This window comes from Scyliorhinus torazame, chromosome 4, assembly GCF_047496885.1.
Source record: "Scyliorhinus torazame isolate Kashiwa2021f chromosome 4, sScyTor2.1, whole genome shotgun sequence".
NCBI classification, from domain to species: Eukaryota; Metazoa; Chordata; class Chondrichthyes; order Carcharhiniformes; family Scyliorhinidae; genus Scyliorhinus; species Scyliorhinus torazame.
This window is the reverse complement of record NC_092710.1, coordinates 328437825-328450969: the sequence shown is the minus strand read 5'-3', so window position 1 is coordinate 328450969 and position 13145 is coordinate 328437825. Positions and strand designations below refer to the sequence as shown.

Genomic DNA, 13145 nt, shown 5'->3' with positions numbered 1-13145 from the left:
GATGTCCCGGAGGACTGGAGAATAGCCAATGTTGTTCCTCTGTTTAAGAAGGGTAGCAAGGATAATCCAGGGAACTACAGGCCGGTGAGCCTTACTTCAGTGGTAGGGAAATTACTGGAGAGAATTCTTCGAGACAGGATCTACTCCCATTTGGAAGCAAATGGACATATTAGCGAGAGGCAGCATGGTTTTGTGAAGGGGAGGTCGTGTCTCACTAACTTGATAGAGTTTTTCGAGGTCACTAAGATGATCGATGCAGGTAGGGCAGTGGATGTTGTCTATATGGACTTCAGTAAGGCCTTTGACAAGGTCCCTCATGGTAGACTAGTACAAAAGGTGAAGTCACACGGGATCAGGGGGGAGCTGGCAAGGTGGATACAGAACTGGCTAGGTCATAGAAGGCAGAGAGTAGCAATGGAAGGATGCTTTTCTAATTGGAGGGCTGTGACCAGTGGTGTTCCACAGGGATCAGTGCTGGGGCCTTTGCTCTTTGTAGTATATATAAATGATTGAGGAAAATGTAACTGGTCTGATTAGTAAGTTTGCAAACGACAAAGGTTGGTGGAATTGCGGATAGCGATGAGGACTGTCAGAGGATACAGCAGGATTTAGATTGTTTGGAGACTTGGGCGGAGAGATGGCAGATGGAGTTTAATCCGAACAAATGTGAGGTAATGCATTTTGGAAGGTCTAATGCAGGTAGGGAATATACAGTGAATGGTAGAACCCTCAAGAGTATTGAAAGTCAAAGAGATCTAGGAGTACAGGTCCACAGGTCATTGAAAGGGGCAACACAGGTGGAGAAGGTAGTCAAGAAGGCATACGGCATGCTTGCCTTCATTGGCCGGGGCATTGAGTATAAGAATTGGCAAGTCATGTTGCAGCTGTATGGAACCTTAGTTAGGCCACACTTGGAGTATAGTGTTCAATTCTGGTCGCCACACTACCAGAAGGATGTGGAGGCTTTAGAGAGGGTGCAGAAGAGATTTACCAGAATGTTGTCTGGTATGGAGGGCATTAGCTATGAGGAGCGGTTGAATAAACTCGGTTTGTTCTCACTGGAACGACGGAGGTTGAGGGGCGACCTGATAGAGGTCTACAAAATTATGAGGGGCATAGACAGAGTGGATAGTCAGAGGCTTTTCCCCAGGGTAGAGGGGTCAATTACTAGGGGGCATAGGTTTAAGGTGAGAGGGGCAAGGTTTAGAGTAGACGTACGAGGCAAGTTTTTTTACGCAGAGGGTAGTGGGTGCCTGGAACTCGCTGCCGGAGGAGGTGGTGGAAGCAGGGACGATAGTGACATTTAAGGGGCATCTTGACAAATACATGAATAGGATGGGAATAGAGGGATACAGACCCAGGAAGTGTAGAAGATTGTAGTTTAGTCGGGCAGCATGGTCGGCACGGGCTTGGAGGGCCGAAGGGCCTGTTCCTGTGCTGTACATTTCTTTGTTCTTTGTTCTAGGTGTCGTTGCACATTCCCCCCTTAAATTTATGTCCATTCAGATAATCGGCCTCTCTGTTTTTGCTACCAAAGATACCTCACTTTTATCCAAATTATACTGCATCTGCCATACATTTGCCCTTTGTCAGACACGGGGATAACGTGCAGACTCCACACAGTGACCCAGCCAGGAATTGAACCTGGGACCCTGACGCTGTGAAGCCATAGTGCTATCCACTTATGCGACCGTGCTGCCCAAGGGGTCAGATGGTCTCTTAATGATCGGTTGCAAGAATGGAGGCATTGCTGCGAGACTTTGGAAAGCATGCCGGCTTGTATCCAACTATCTTGTAGCTACTTATGGATGGCCAAAGTAACATGGTTCTACCAAATTAAACTACCGCTTTTCAGGAAAAGATTTGTTAACACTGCAGGGGTGCCGACTGGCTGATTTGCCATGGCAAAGTCTTGACCAATGTTATTGACCACCCCCCATGCTTTTGCTTATTCAAAAGAAAGGGCAACGTCAGGACATATTACTTTTGTCCGCCGAGGACCGGTCACTTCATATAAATATATGCAGCTTCTAGCAAGTGTACATGAGCTACACTAAGAGCTCAACTGATAATCTTAAAAAATTTGTTGTTCAGTTAATTCTCAAGTGTTGGCCAATTGCAGAATCGCATCTATTGTAGACATCAAGTTTTGGATTTTTCCAAGCATGGTCATGGTCGAGTACAATCAGTACTCGTGCTTGTAACAAACAGCCAGAAACATGCCTTTGATATCATCTGCCAGTTGTTTGGATGAGCTATATACCTGGTATTGGATCATCATGGAAATTTATATACCATATTACTAATTTGTGGCAAGATCTTTTTGGTTTGACAGCAGCATCTTGTTAGTGGAAAAAAAGTACTTGCGTTAGCATTGCATATTAAGAGCCTTCACCTGTTGCTTAAATTGGAGATACATTACCCTTCCAGGGTAATTTGAAATGAACTGGGCACTTTAGTTCAGAAGGAAGTGGTGGCCTTTGGCCTGTTAATGAACATAGAACATAGAAAATACAGCACAGAACAGGCCCTTCGGCCCACAATGTTGTGCCGAACCTTTGTCCTAGATTAATCATAGATTATCATTGAATTTACAGTGCAGAAGGAAGCCATTCGGCCCTTTGAGTCTGCACCAGCTCTTGGAAAGAGCACCCTACCCAAACTCAACACCTCCACCCAACACCAAGGGCAATTTGGACATTAAGGGCAATTTATCATTGGCCAATTCACCTAACCCGCACATCTTTGGACTGTGGGAGGAAACCGGAGCACCCGGAGGAAACCCACGCAGACACGGGGAGGACGTGCAGACTCCGCACAGACAATGACCCAAGCCGGAATCGAACCTGGGACCATGGATCTGTGAAGCAATTGTGCTATCCACAATGCTACCGTGCTGCCCTTAAGAACAAATAAATCTACACTATATCATTTTCCCGTAATCCATGTACCTATCCAACAGCTGCTTGAAGGTCCCTAATGTTTCCGACTCAACTACTTCCACAGGCAGTGCATTCCATGCCCCCACTACTCTCTGGGTAAAGAACCTACCTCTGATATCCCTCCTATATCTTCCACCTTTCACCTTAAATTTATGTCCTCTTGTAATGGTGTGCTCCACCTGGGGAAAAAGTCTGTGACTGTCTACTCTATCTATTCCCCTGATCATCTTATAAACCTCTATCAAGTCGCCCCTCATCCTTCTCCGCTCTAATGAGAAAAGGCCTAGCACCCTCAACCTTTCCTCGTAAGACCTACTCTCCATTCCAGGCAACATCCTGGTAAATCTTCTTTGCACCTTTTCCAGAGCTTCCACATCCTTCCTAAAATGAGGCGACCAGAACTGTACACAGTACTCCAAATGTGGCCTTACCAAAGTTTTGTACAGCTGCATCATCACCTCACGGCTCTTAAATTCAATCCCTCTGTTAATGAACGCGAGCACACCATAGGCCTTCTTCACAGCTCTATCCACTTGAGTGGCAACTTTCAAAGATGTATGAACATAGACCCCAAGGTCTCTCTGCTCCTCCACAATGCCAAGAACTCTACCGTTAACCCTGTATTCCGCATTCATATTTGTCCTTCCAAAATGGACAACCTCACACTTTTCAGGGTTAAACTCCATCTGCCACTTCTCAGCCCAGCTCTGCATCCTATCTATGTCTCTTTGCAGCCGACAACAGCCCTCCTTACTATCCACAACTCCACCAATCTTCGTATCGTCTGCAAATTTACTGACCCACCCTTCAACTCCCTCATCCAAGTCATTAATGAAAATCACAAACAGCAGAGGACCCAGAACTGATCCCTGCGATACACCACTGGTAACGGGGATCCAGGCTGAATATTTGCCATCCACCACCACTCTCTGACTTATCGATTAGCCAGTTCGTTATCCAACTGGCCAAATTTCCCACTATCCCATGCCTCCTTACTTTGTGCAGAAGCCTACCATGGGGAACTTTATCAAATGCCTTACTAAAATCCATGTACACTACATCCACTGCTTTACCTTCATCCACATGCTTGGTCACCTCCTCAAAGAATTCAATAAGATTTGTAAGGCAAGACCTACCCCTCACAAATCCGTGCTGACTATCCCGAATCAAGCAGTGTCTTTCCAGATGCTCAGAAATCCTATCCTTCAGTACCCTTTCCATTACTTTGCCTACCACCGAAGTAAGACTAACTGGCCTGTAATTCCCAGGGTTATCCCTAGTTCCTTTTTTGAACAGGGGCACGACATTCGCCACTCTCCAATCCCCTGGTACCACCCCTGTTGACAGTGAGGACGAAAAGATAATTGCCAACGGCTCTGCAATTTCATCTCTTGCTTCCCATAGAATCCTTGGATATATCCCGTCAGGCCCGGGGGACTTGTCTATCCTCAAGTTTTTCAAAATGCCCAACACATCTTCCTTCCTAACAAGTATTTCCTCGAGCTTACCAATCTGTTTCACACTGTCCTCTCCAACAATATCGCCCCTCTCATTTGTAAATACAGAAGAAAAGTACTCATTCAAGACCTCTCCTATCTCTTCAGACTCAATACACAATCTCCCGCTACTATCCTTGATCGGACCTACCCTCGCTCTAGTCATTCTCATATTTCTCACATGTGTAAAAGGCCTTGGGGTTTTCCTTGATCCTACCCGCCAAAGATTGTTCATGCCCTCTCTTAGCTCTCCTAATCCCTTTCTTCAGTTCCCTCCTGGCTATCTTGTATCCCTCCAATGCCCTGTCTGAACCTTGTTTCTTCAGCCTTACATAAGTCACCTTTTTTCTCTTAACAAGACATTCAACCTCTCGTCAACCATGGTTCCCTCACTCGACCATCTCTTCCCTGCCTGACAGGGACATACATATCAAGGACACGTAGCACCTGTTCCTTGAACAAGTTCCACATTTCACTTGTGTCCTTCCCTGCCAGCCTATGTTCCCAACTTATGCACTTCAATTCTTGTCTGACAACATCGTAATGAGTATGCACGATACACAGCAAGCAATTATCTGATTGGGGTAGCCAATATCCTGTAGGATCACTTTGATATGCCCTATTTTAGAGTCAAGCTTGCATGGTAAGCAAATGGTCTAGGGCCCCATTTGAGTGATTGCTGACAATGCCAACCCTATATAGTGTGAAGCTGTAGGAATCCCAATTTGTATATTGAAAGGTAAGCTTGAAGTAGTGTAGTGTAGAGCCCTTGACTGAAGTTCTCAACTAGCTAGTTAAGATATAGAGAAGGAACTAGTTAGACTGCTCTATTTCAAAGGTGAATTTGAGCATGGGATCAAGCCCATTACGTCCCCATATCTCCTATCCCTTGCACATTTCCAATACACAGAAGACAGGTGTGTATTCTTACAAATTGCAGTTTCTCTCAGTATTAGCTACATTTCAGTGCTTGATATTTCAGATACCTGCTAACAGTGAAAAATACTTTTCGCTGTACCTCGGTACACGTGATAATGAACAATCCAATCCAACCCAACATTGTGGAGGTACCTACAGATTCTTCCGGAGGGAAGAGAGTTTGGAAAAGATAATCAACCCCCATTTCTTTCGGAATGGCTGGGAAAAATAAAGAGGCATGCTGTTGAAGATTTTAATCCTCAGGAAAGCAATATTGACTTTTCAGATTACAAAACTATAGCATATCCTTTTGGGTAAACTCGTGGTCAGGGCACTCCACTGGCTCAACAAGTTTAGGCAGTGAGTGACTGAGTCAGATATAGAGCAGAAAGAAAGCTCCAGCTTTTAAGTATCAGTATATATGGGTTCTGGAGTTAAACCACATCATGTTACAGCAGGACATGCAAATGACTTTTGCGCAACATACTGACTCCTGTCCCTTTCATATTTCAATACGCAGAACTCTATTGGAAAAAAACCTCAGCAACCTCCATCATATTAACCATTAACGTTGTGAAACTAGCTTCATGGCGCTTTTTATAAAACAAATTCCTCTGCAACTAACATTATTTATAGATCATCTGATTATGTAGCTTGGGAGATCCTGCTGTGCACAAATTGGCTGCTGTCTTTCCCGAATTATAAAAGACTCCACTTCAATAATAGCTAATTGGTTGCATTAATTGGCTGCAAAATGCTTTAAACCTGCTGAGGCCATGAAAAGGAGTTTTACATGTGCAAGTTGCTCTTTCCTTGGCACAAATTCTAAAATGCCAACTATTTGAAGCCAGGGACATGGTTAGAATATTACTTCCTGAAAGAACAGGTTTCAGCGGCTTTCGATATCATCAGATAATCAGTTAAAAAGGGAGAGGGAGGCGATACCAACAATAACATATGGGATGTGATATCTGCTTTGGGGCAAGGAATGCCTGGTCATTAAACAGCAATAGGAGAAATATGCTAAAAGGCAACAATTGATAAAAGACCATTCGACGCATTGAAACTCATTTTTCCAGTGTAGCATGTCTCAACCTTGTTTAGTATCCAAATCCTGGAATGAATAGAGGAATGAATAGAGTTGAGAGGTCAGAGTTATTGAAAGGAAATGTTTGGCATGAGGAAGAAAACATGCTTCTTGGGAAGCAGCATTAGCTGTGGGTGCCAACATTCAAATCCGATTATCAGTCACATCAAAACTATTCCTGCAGTTGGTCTAGGTATTAGTGCATTCTGGATCTCTGCCAATAATGTGCCGAGTTAAAGCATGAGGGTTGGATTGATTTCAGCCCAAATCCAGCCTCAATTTGCAACTATAAAATCCTTTATTAGACAAAATCACTACTGAATCATAGGAATTATAACATCAAGAGGTGATCATTTGGCCCATTGTGCCATGTTCCTGCGCTTTATCTGTAGCCTTTTACAGTTTGCCATTTCACTTACATACCAAATTCCCCTTTAAAAGCATCGTCCCTGCCTCAAGTTGCCCGTGTAACAACATAAGCTAATAACCTCTGGTTTGACAAATCCTGTTCTTGCCATTTTGTAATTTGAAGTTTCTCTTTGACTCTGTCTCCCACAATGCTGCTTTTGGTCGCTGCCGACAGACTGGAGCAGTTCATGATTTTTGCTTTTGGAGTGTTTGGTCTTGTTCAGTGCAACAGAACTTAGTTTTGGAAACAGGAAGAAAAACAAAATCTGTACTATGTACTGTAGGTGCATTTGCCTGTACTCATGACTAATGTATACATATGTTTTAATGAGATGCAAGAAGATGAATAAAATATAATGCAAGTGATAAACTCAACAAAAAAAAGCCATTTGTGTCCTCCTTTTATTCTCCTCATTATTGATAACCATTGGAACAATCTAACTCATCCTCCAGAATGTGAAAGCCTCGACTGGATTCCTTCCCAGTTCCAGACTAAAAAAGATACATGTTTCTACAATCCTTCATAACGATACCAAGACATTTCTCTCTTGGATGCCGCATTCAGGGCAAGGGATGTGAATGAATCTGGGGCGGGATTCTCCGAAATGGAGGCAGAGTGTTCGCACCGTCGAGGTTCACCAACGGCGCAAAACGGCCCCTATCCCGACCGATTCAGGGCCCGAAAATGGGCTAGGAGCGGCGCTGCGTCATTTACGCGTGCCAGGCCTTGGAGCCGTGTAAAGGCGGCGCCGCATACATGACGCAGCCGGCGCCGCATAACTGGCGTCACCCGCGCATGCACGGGTTGGCCGGCTCCAACCCGCGCATGCGTAGTTGCCGTCCTCTCAAGAGTTCGTCCCACAAGAAGATGTCAGACGGATCTTGCGGAAGAAAGGAGGTCCTCCTTCAGAGAGGACGGCCCGACGATCGGTGGGCACCGATTGCGGGCCACACCCCATTTGAGGCCCCCCCCCCAGTGCAGGATCTCCCCCCCCCCCCCCCCCCCCCCAGTGCAGGATCCCCCCCCCCCCCCCCAGCGTTCCCGCCGGCAGCGACCAGGCGTGGACGGCGCCAGGGGGAACCCGCCGTTTTGGGCTGGCCGCTCAGCCCATCGGGGCCTGTGAATAGTAGGGGTGCCGGAGAATCACCATTTTGGGTGTCTCGGGCAATTCCCCGGCCTGCGCCGCGCGGAACTCGACGGGGCCGCTCTCGCCGCTTGGGAGAATCGCGGGAAGTCGTCAGACCGGCGTCGAGGGAAAATTTGGCGACCCAGGCGATTCTCCCAACCGGCGCAGAGCGGAGAATCGCGCCCCAGGTGTCTACCATATTCCTCTGCTGAACATCTACTTTACTAGCAGTCATTGCAAGCTTAAATACAGATCAAACTAAACAATACATATAGAACACTTGTGCTGTACAAATGCAGAGTTTTTCTAGCCAATTTCCAGGAGTAATTGCCCTCAGTATTAAGACAACATTTGACCAAGAATCTCCAGCAAAAGGGGTTGAAGAGAAAAATCCTATGACTGGAATCAATCGGATACAAAAAGAAACACGCCTATGGTTCGGAGGTTACTCATCACAAAACCAGGACATCTGTAATGTTCTTTACTTCAAGATCCTGGACAATTCCATAGTGTTCAGTTCGATTCAGGACTCTCCAATAAAAGATGCAATTCATGGCTCTCCTACAATAGTACTGTTGAAAATTAGACCGGAGCACATGTGGGGCATTGATGTTGCCCGTCACAACTGCCAGGTACTGATCATCTCAAATTCGATCTAACCCAGCCATTTTCCGTCAACATCCGGAACACCACCGCAACAAACGCCTAAGGGACTAAAGCTGCCCAGAGATTTTACTGGACCAGCATTGTTCATGGAATTTACATTACAGTGCAGAAGGAGGCCATTCGGCCCATCGAGTCTGCCCAGGCCCATGGAAAGATCACCCTATCTAAGCCCACACCGCCACCCTATCCCTGTAACCCCATCTAACCTTTTTGGACACCCAAGGGCCAATCCACCTAATCTGCACATCTTTGGACTGTGGGAGGAAACCGGAGCACCCGGAGGAAACCCACGTACACACGGGGAGAACGTGCAGACTCCGCACAGACAGTGACCCAATCCGGGCATCAAACCTGGACCCTGCAGCTGTGAAGCAACTGTGCTAACCACTGTGCTACCATGCTAGGAATAGGAGGCCAGGTATTTGGTATTGTACAATTAATGGCTCACCATCTGACCACCATTTAGAAGACTCCGATCAGGAATGAGTGTACTCACTACTTTCCTGGATGGAAACGATCATTGCCCAGGTCAATCAGCAACCATGCCATTGGACTAAATATCCATCTTCTCCATCACACAGTAAGCTGTGCTTACGGTAATTTACTGTGCTTGCAGTAATTTACAATAGACAGGATCCATTATAACAGTTCACCACTGTTACTCCAACAGCATCTTCCCCACCCCACCCCTGTAATCTCGACCGCCAAGGAAAGAATCAACAAATCCAGGAGATCAATCTCCAAATTCCCCAATCCAATAACAGCTGAGCACAAGGACTGTCCCAGTTAAAGGAGGAAGGCCTCACGAACCTCAAGGGTAGGAGGATGGACAATTAATATAACATCATCGTTAGCTACAGAGGTCAAAGCAAAACATTGCTATGTACCGAGATTAAGAACATTTCAGGTCAATTAGATTCACTGCTCCATTACTGGCAGCAATTCAAAGTGTTATGGGTAGAGGCACATTTATATATGAAGCATTTTGTTCAGTTTCGTAGCAGTCACTTGGCATAATGATTCTTTGTGAAATAAAAGTCCTTCGTAACCCAGTTCCCACCGACAGAAACAATGTCAGTCCGTCCTGGATGGAAATATAACAGTTCCCCCACTGCCGCTGAGCCAAAAACATGAAATTCCCTCCCTAATAGGGCTTGTAGGGACTATAGTGGTTTAAGAAGGTAATTCACCACCACCTTCTGAAGGACAACTAGGGATGGGCAACGCTGGCCTAGCCAGCAAAGCGCACATTCCATAAAAGGAATTTAAAAAACTCCTGGGGCGAGATTCTCCAACCCCCCACTGGGTCGGAGAATCGTCGGGGGCTGGCGTGAATCCCGCCCCTGCCGGTTGCCGAAGTCTCCGGCACTGGATATTCGACAGGGGCGGGAATCACGCCGCGCCGGTTGGCGGGCCCCCCCCCGCGCGATTCTCTGGCCCGGATGGGCCGAAGTCCCGCCGCTAAAATGCCTGTCCCGCATTTTAAACCACCTACCTTACCGGTGGGACAAGGCGGCGCGGGCAGGCTCCGGGGTCCTGGGGGGCGATCTGGCCCCGGGGGGGTGCCCCCACGGTGGCCTGGCCCACCGATCCGCGGGCAGGCCTGTGCCGTGGGGGCACTCTTTCCCTTCCGCCTTCGCCACGGTCTCCACCATGGTGGAGGCAGGAGAGACTCCCTCCAATGCGCGGGAATGCCATCAGTGGCCGCTAACGCTCCCGCGCATGCGCCGCCCGGAGATGTCATTTCCGCGCCAGCTGACGGGGCACCAAAGGCCTTGTCCGCCAGCTGACGGGGCGGAAATTCATCCGGCGCCAACCTAGCCCCTTAGGGTTGGGGCTCGGCCCCCAAAGATGCGGAGCATTCCGCACCTTTGGGGCGGCGCGATGCCAGACTGATTTGCGCCGTTTTGGGCGCCAGTTCCGGAGAATTTCGCCCCTGGTGTCCAGCGTGGTTTGAAAATTGAAGGTTATTGCTGAGTAACTGCCACTTTCTGCCTCCTTCTTCCCTTTGCTAATGGAGCAGACTGATAGGGTGGTAATTGGCTGGGTTGAATTTGTCCCGTTTCTGGTGTACAGGACACTGGGCAATTTTCCACTTTGCTGGGTAGATGCCAGTGTTGTAGCTTATCAAGTGACTTCCTTAACAAATGATCGAGAATGACCAAATATCTCAGCAAAAAGTCTTTTTCCTGAAATAAACATTTCTATATGTGTTTAATCGGTTTACTGTGTGAATCCTTTCTTTGACCCAATTCATTCTTTAATCCCCCTGCAGCAGCTTTTTGATCGATCACAGGGGATTAATTACATTTGCTGTAGCATTTTGGTGCCGAGCCCCCACGCTATTTGTACACTGTGGGGGATCTACGTCCACTGCCGTGGTCCTTGGCTACTTCCAGACGGTCTCATGTTTGGGTCAAATAGACAAAACTAAATGCCCGACCTTGGGAAAATTTGCCAGGAAGAAGCATGCTTCCCAAGGATGGGCAAGTCACCCTGCGGAAGCCCGGTCAGTGTTGGATTCAGGAAATCATTCCAGGTCAAATGCAAAAATCATAAGCAGGATTAGGTCTGTTCATTTGCATTAATGAGAATTTACCTTTCTGTAAAAGACTATGACAGCTTAGGAAATCCACCATAAACCCAACCTGGCCCTTTTCCTCAACAAGAAAAGGGTGTCACATTGGTCTGCCCTTTTGAGGATTTCTTCACATGAAGTACAAAAGACAAGGAAAGACCCAAGTGGGACAGATTCTGCTCTATGCTGTTAGTAACCCAAGGAAAGATTAGGGCTAACAGTTCTTGGAAGTCTTTCCGGCCTGAAATAGGTCTACCAATTACGGTGTATACTAGAAACCTCAGATTGCAATGAATAATGCTAGAGTTTGAAAGCAAGTCATTGGGATTTATTCACAGCCCTTGACATTGTGAATTGTTATAAGCGCTCTGTTCCAGTGGGATTCTGTAGCCCAAGAAGCAGCAGGTAATTACTTTCACCTTCCTCTTGATTTTGTCATGAAATATCTGACAGCCAATTGTAGCCGTTCTTTTAAGATTACCGATGCAGCACCTCATAGTCAGTGGACTTCCTTCTCCCCATCATGGAATCTCTACAGTGCAGGAGGCCATTGACCCACTGAGTCTGCACCGACTGTCTGAAAGAGCACCCTATCTAAGCCCCCACTCCAAACCTGAACATCTTTGGACTCCCAAGGGGCAATTTAGCATGGCCAATCCATCCAAGCTGCACATCTTTGGACTGTGGGAGGAAATCAGAGCACCCAGAGGAAACCTACGTGCAAACTCCACACAGTCACCCAAGGCCGGAATTGAACTCGGGTCCCTGAGGCTGTGAGGTAGCAGTGCTAACCACTGTGCGCCCCGAGACAAATGGAGAGCAAAGTGGATAAATTGCAGTACCACCTATTCTCCCACTGCCAACGCAGAGTACGGAGGCATTAGTTGCTGTGAGGCCTTTGTCCAGGCCACTCAACAGGAAACTGAGCAATCAAAAGTTTCCGGGTGGAGTGGAGAACAGAAACAGAAAAGCTGACGCAAGGCGTCTGCTTCACTACCCTTTGGTTGTAGCACTGCTCATCCATTCACTCAGTTTTCCGAATCAAGCAGTAGCACTCGCTGTACATTTAAACACATCCACCCTTCCAATAAAAACAAAGATGGAGACATTCCAGTCACACACAATCTGTGGAAAAGCAGCGGTGTTTCCAGTCACTGGCCCCTTCCTCGATACTAGAACATGTTACAGATTGGCATGATTTTTTTTTTTAAAACACCAAGGGAAAATGGAAAAAACAATTGGGCTGATGCAAGCTGTTTGACAGGAAATTGCAGAAATATAAACTGCTGCTGCAGGGAGAATTAAAGAACATAAGAACTAGGAGCAGGAGTAGGCCATCTGGCCCCTCGAGCCTGCTCCACCATTCAATGAGATCATGGCTGATCTTTTGTGGACTCAGCTCCACTTTCCGGCCCGAACACCATAACCCTTAATCCCTTTATTCTTCAAAAAACTATCTTTATCTTAAAAACATTTAACGAAGGAGCCTCTACTGCTTCACTGGGCAAGGAATTCCATAGATTCACAACCCTTTGGGTGAAGACGTTCCTCCTAAACTCAGTCCTAAATCTACTTCCCCTTATTTTGAGGCTATGCCCCCTAGTTCTGCTTTCACCCGCCAGTGGAAACAACCTGCCCGCATCTATCCTATCTATTCCCTTCATAATCTTATATGTTTCTATAAGATCCCCCTCATCCTTCTAAATTCCAACGAGTACAGTCCCAGTCTACTCAGCCTCTCCTCGTAATCCAACCCCTTCACCTCTGGGATTAACCTAGTGAATCTCCTCTGCACACCCTCCAGTGCCAGTACGTCCTTTCTCAAGTAAGGAGACCAAAACTGAACACAATACTCCAGGTGTGGCCTCACTAACACCTTATACAATTGCAGCATAACCTCCCTAGTCTTAAACTCCATCCCTC

General features: G+C 46.8%; 1 protein-coding gene across 1 annotated transcript in view; it reads right to left on the bottom strand.

The window, feature by feature from the left end:
- LOC140411134 (EH domain-containing protein 3) overlaps positions 1–13145 on the bottom strand; it is a 119100-nt gene that overhangs the window by 57913 nt on the left and 48042 nt on the right. The window lies entirely within an intron of this gene.